This window comes from Carcharhinus amblyrhynchos, chromosome 12 (assembly GCF_965287045.1).
Source record: "Carcharhinus amblyrhynchos chromosome 12, sCarAmb.v2.hapA, whole genome shotgun sequence".
Lineage (NCBI taxonomy): Eukaryota > Metazoa > Chordata > Chondrichthyes > Carcharhiniformes > Carcharhinidae > Carcharhinus > Carcharhinus amblyrhynchos.
In genome coordinates this window covers 71,837,825-71,844,396 of record NC_137335.1, presented here as the reverse complement: position 1 = coordinate 71,844,396, position 6,572 = coordinate 71,837,825, and positions in this window count along the sequence as shown.

Below are 6,572 nucleotides of genomic sequence, written 5' to 3'. Positions count from 1 at the left end.
AGTGTGAAGGGGTAAGTTTGTGTGGGTCTGGCTTAGTCCCAGTCTTAGAATGCTCATTTAATCACTCTCACCCATTGGGAGAGTAAGTGAAGGTATGTGTTAGTGTAAGATGGTGCATACTGATAGTATATGATCCTGACTAAAAACTTCACTGACTCAGTGTATTTGAATATAGTAGCTCTGAAATAAGCCTTGAAAGTCTAGATGTATGGCCCATCAACTGCCAGTTAACCAACTAAACTTTGTGGCAACAACACGAAAGCTGTGGATGAGGGTGGAGGTAAAGAGTTGGAGGGAGGGTTCCCTTCATCTACTTATATCACTGAAAAAGGTAAAATTGATGAGTGATCATTTCTCCAGCATCTTTCATGATTTCAGGATGTCCCAGGTGCCTCAGCACTTTGAACTGTGGTCACTCTTATATTGTGGGAAATGTGCTGGCCAGCCACTTTGCACACAGCAAGATCCCATAGTCAGCAATGTTGAATCTTTTATTTTCATCTGAGAGGGTAGATGTGGTCACAGATTAACATCTTAGCTTAATACTGGCACCACTGGCATCACAGACAGTGCGCACTCTCTTAGGACTGTGCTATGACATTAAACCCCCATACTCTGGAATGGAACTTGAATTCATAAGCTACTGAACTCCAGAGAAGAGAATGATAGGTATCCTTGACATCAAGGCAGCATCTGATCTATCTGTAATCGCAGGACTGCCTGCTGAGGTGGCACAGCTGGATTAGTGGCTGTGGTGGAGGGCAAAGTGAGAGAGTGGGCGGTGGGCCCTGCAAATAAAGTATGGTTGTTACCTCTTGCATGGGGAATCCATTTTTAAAAACTGTTTTAATTATGCAGGGATCTTGTCATATTCTACAGCTACTGCTGGGTGAGTTGGGTCACCACCAACAAGAAACCTGCAGTACGCTGGATCTAAATGAAGGTTGGGGTTATGGGGAGTTTGACATTCAGAGAGCCCCTACCCTCAGCTCAAATCACTCTCCTCAGATATTTGCAATAGCATTGTACCAAACAGCTGTGGTTTTCAAGGCCAGTTAAAAAACAACAGTGTTCCTTATGGTCTGTACAATCTATTTTGTTAAAATGTTTGTACCGATTTGTAGATGAATCAGCTTAGGAAGCAGTGCAATCAAAAGGAAATCTGGAAAAACTCAGAAATATGGCAGCAGCGAAATCACAAATAAAATGAACGTTTTTGTGCTCCAAGGGCCTTTTATCTTGTCCTTGTGTAGAAAATTAATGTAAATGTAATGCCTGTCTGCTCTTTTTGCCCTTGTGAGGAGCAAAGAACTGCACAGGAAATGTAATAGGTGCGATATTACAGACTGTTCATGCCACATTCCCATTGCACCAAAGTTGGAGAATTGGGTGGCCAACCAAATCTCCATTCATTGAGGCGGGATGGGAAAAATCCATTGGTGTGAACAGTGGTAAGGTTCTGGCCAATGTCTCAGTCAATATGCTTTTTAAATGGCTTTAATTGGTCTTTTACTTGTTAGCAGGCATGGCTCTGGCTCCCATTGCATGCTTGCATGATGGTGTCAGGATACATACCTGATGTCATTTTGTGCAATTTTATGCACATTTGGGTTTGGTGCTGTTCCAGTGGAAGTGCTGCAAAATTTTGTACACTCCGTCTCACACATACACACGTGTGCGCGCGCGCACACACACACACACACACACACACACACAGACGCAAATTGCATTTTGGCTGGAGAATTGTGTGAGAGGAGTCAAACACTGAAGTGAACGTCTTTTGGGATTCTCCCCATCCCCCTAGCCAATGATGTAATCTGGTTTATGCTTAGCGAGGGCCTAAAACAGATGAGCATATTGAAATCTTTAGTTCAATATTCAATTCTGGGTTTTAACCGGATTCATCTGGCTCCCAATATTTACCGACCTGCCGGTGCAAGACGAAGTCGATGGGAATTTCTACAAGTATCCACAAATGGAAATCAGATGTGATGGTCATGCTTGGGGGCTCAGCAGCCATTGTAGCCCCAGGTGGTCAGGAACATGGCTGGGAAGTGCCCTGGCAGACTCCTGGCATCTTGGAAATACCAATATTGCAATTTGGTGCTGTCAGAATGTCAGGTTGACATACCAGGGAGGCCAGGGTGGCACTGGTAAGGGGGTGGGGCCTGGAAGGGTGCCTGAAGGGGAGAGGCCTTAGGAGACTGTATCACTCACTAGGGGAGAGGGGGGCCCAATGCCTTGATGGATGGGAGTGGGTGGGGGGGGTTCTTACCTTGATGCCTGCATGTGTGGTGGAGAGTGACCTGGACATTTAACGATGGGGGTAGAGGGTGCCCCTCCTGGTTCAAGGGTTCGGGATAGTCGCTATGTCTGTAGGGGGTTGCAATATCCATGAGGGGGGAAAGGAGGATGTCCAATTTTACTTTGAGATTGGGGTGCCCATTTAAGGAGCCAGCCTTGCCGATATTGTTAGGTTCTGCACAGCTCTTTCCCAGCGGGAATCTCTCCAAGCTCCAATTAAATGACTAAGCGAGGATCTGGATCGCACTGACACACCCAATGATATCCTCACCACTTTCCCCATGGGAGATAACAGTCATTTTTTGGGAGAATTCCATCCACAGTCTTGCATACACACTCACTCTCTCTCTTTCTCCCTTTCACAGTCTTCCAATTATTTCATGGTCTGAAAATATCCATTTGCAAAGAAAATCCATTAAGATGCATACATGTCCATTATTCCATGTCTGAATTGTTTGTGCAAAATGAAATTACACAGGTGAATTCACTGACAATCTATGGAGAATCTCTCAATGTTGAACAGTACACATAGACAAAAGAAATATGGAGGAATTTAGTTGGGACCATGGCAGCCTGGATCCTCAATACTAACGCACATGGTGCAAGGTACCTGCACGGCCAATCCTGCAATTGCTGTAGCCTTCCTTTCTAGCTCTTTCAGTCTGCCTATTTGTGCATTAACATGGGTTTCTTAAAGAGAGGCAGGGGCATTAAGCCAGTTAGCCAGCAATCTACATTGCTACCTGACTTTACACAACTGGTGTCACTACAAGCTGGTGAATATGAAGAATTGAAACAAGGTTGTTGGAGAGGAAGAGGAAGAGGTGGGTTTGGTGAAGCTGTATTGAAAAGCCCTCAGCATGGCTGTTGCCAACGGGCAACAGAAAACAGTCTGAGTGCAAATACTCCAGAGAAATATCACCTTTATCAGCTTGATGTACCTGGGCACTGCCAGACACTTGCCCATCCACCCACTCACTCACCCACCCACACTCACTTACTCACAATCATTTATTGGTTAAAAAAAAGGGCGGTATGGACAAGTTGGGCCAAAGGACCTATTTCTATGCTGTAAATCTCTATGATTTTATGATTCTACTTACACACTCACACAGTCACTCACCCTCACTCATCCACCCGTCAATCCTCACTCACACTCACTTGCTCACTCTCATGCACCACCCATACTCACTCACTCTCTTACCCACACTCATTCACTCACCTTCACTCACTCACCCACATTCACTCACTCACTCTCACTCACCCCTTTCACTTACCCATCCTTTGAGAGATCAGCCTAACATCTCATCCAAAATATGTCATGTCCAACAGTGCCGCAGTCCCTTAGTCCATCATGCAGTAACATGGAAATCACTCTCCAAAAAATTCAACTTAAATGTGCAGGCCATGTCTCACAGATGAACGATTACAGAATCCTCAAGCAGATTCTCAGCAGAGAACTGTCTCAGTTGATCAACGCAAATAATATAAGGACAACCAAAGAAGAGCTTTACTAACTTCTGCATTGCAACGCATCCATTTTGGAGAAGGAGTCTTGGTCAATGGACTGATAGAACATTATCAGAATCACCAGGTGGAACTTAATGCCTTCCCCCATGGTAAGTTAGGTGGTGAGGAAGTATTAAATCAGACATGTGGGCATCTTGGCATCTTCCGGCCTCCATCCCAATTAAATTCATCATGGGCCCATGAATTGCCTTCTGACCTCACCTCACCTGATCTTAACTGGACAATTAATGTCCTCTGAAGGGCTTCAGTCCATCACCACTAGGTGGAGGGGGGGGTGGGAACCCACTCTGTGGGGAGCATTATAAGTAAACCCTGGCATAGTTGCTTGTTGGCTCCTGGAGTTGGTCCCTCGTTCAATGGCACTCGGTGTCTAATCAAAGGTGCCAACATAAAGAAAGGAGGGGCAGTTAGAGATACCACACCCCACCTTGTCATTGCTGCTGACCCTCCTCCCTTCATCACTCACCCATGGCCTGTGATCCAGTGACAATTAGACTTAGGTGGGTGTTGTACCAGTGCAACCATTCAACAGAGCCTTCAGTTGGTGTTTGAGGGAGTTTGCTATGGGCACACTAATTTTGATTTTGATTTGATTTGATTTATTATTGTCTCATGTATTTGTATACCGTGAAAAGTATTGTTTCTTGCATGCTATACAGATCAAGCATACCGTTCATACAGAAGGAAAGGAGAGAATGCAGAATGTCATAATCAAGGCCAGGGTGTAGAGAAAGATCAACTTAATGCAAGGTAGGTCCATTCAAAAGTCTGGTGGTAGCAGGGAAGAAGCTGTTCTTGAGTCCATTGGCATGTAACCTCAGACTTTGCATCTTTTTCCCCCAATAGAAGAAGATGGAAGAGAGAATGACCGGGATGCATGACGTCCTTAATTATGCTGACTGCTTTGCTGAGGCAGTGGGAAATGTAGACAGAGTCAATGACTGCTGTGCTTCCTACATTATAAGAGTGACCACACTTCAAAAAAACATCATTGGCTATAAAACACCTATGGACTTTCTGTGGTCTTGAAAAGTGCTATACAAATGCAAGATTACTTTTTCAAATTTGTAAAACCTGAGATATGTCTTGCAGATGCACATGACATTAGGGAACAAGGACAGGATGGGGGGGTTGTGGGGCAGTTAAAGATGCATAATGGATAATATGGTTAATTAAATTTCTTTTGAAAAGCAACAAAATAAGAAAGAACAGAGCAGCATACAGTTATAGTTGGGAACCAAGACCTAGCACCCTAATTGGAATATGAACAAGCATAAAGGGATGACTGTGTCTTGATTCAGGATAGTTTAGGGGGAGGGGTGCATGTAGCCAAAATCATTGGACCAACAAGGACACAATAGGAGCAATTTTTGCAATCCCTCCATGGAGATATGGCAGTGGTGGTGCTGGGGGGTGGGCAAAGCATTAAAAAAAGGTTTGAGCCAGTTTGCTCATGTACTCCTGCCACTGGCTATTTTTCTTGGGACGGGCTAATGCTATGAACACATACAATAGTGCCAGGAGGGCTACTGATGATAGTGCACAGCTAGTGGTCTGAGCAGCTTATAGCCAAACTAGTGGCAAAAATAGTGAGTCAGTGATCATTCTTGGGCAAAGGCATATCATTGAAACATTGCCTCATGGAGACTGTTGTCATAGAGACTGCTTGGTTTAAGAGACGTCTTCTGCTACCGTCAGCCTCAATTCCCTTTCACCAAGTTTCTCCCTCTTGTGGCTCTTGCATTGCTACTGCACCTTGACTTTCTCCATTTTGTTTTACTGCTCTATATTCCACCAATTCCTTCATAATGTTTTCAGTAATCTTTGTGACACAGGAACTGTAACCATTAATGCTAGTTAATACCTCTCCTATTTCACATTTACATCTGAAACACAGCATCAGTTTCCACATGTACTTTCATGACTTCCAGTTGCACGTCACCATCACCATCATCCTTGACACATCCACTGTCTCTAAATTGACTCACTGCCTGTCTGACATCAGGGACTGGATACCCAGAATTTTTCTCCAAGTAAATATTGGGAAGAACAACACCATTTCCCATGCCTTTATTATCCATAGACTTGACTATCCCTGTGCATACCTGGTTGGCCTTCCATCTTTCACCCTCCATAAACTGAACTCATTCAAAACTCTGTATCCTAACTTGCACCAAGTTTTGTTCATCATTCATCCTTATGCTCACTGACCTATATTGGTTCTCAGTTAAGCAATGCCTTATCCTTGAAATTCTCATACTTCCAAGTCCCACCATGGCCTTGCCCCTTTCTATCTCTACAATCTGCAACACTTCTATCTGTCTGTTCTCCTTTGATTTTGGCCTTTTGAGCATCTATAATTTTGTTCTTCAGATGTTTTATGTCTTCAGATGCCAAGCTCAAGTTCCAAATTTCCCTTCCTTAACCTCTTTGTTCCTCTTTCCTCATTTAAGGCACTCTTTATGGCCTTCCTCACCAGACATAATTTGGTTATGTGGTTGAATTTTGCTTGATAACACTTCAATGAAGTGCTTTGGAATGAAGTTCTTTGTGTTTTTTCACTACATCAAATGTGCTATATAAATGCAACTTGTTATTGTTACCCAGCTTTGTTGTACTGCCATCAAATTTTAGCAAAATCTTGGGTGGATTTATTGAGTTGATTATTTCCTCAGTAGAGGGAGAACCAGCTTGTAATGGATAAGATTTCTTTATGCACGCTTGTATTTGTTACATTT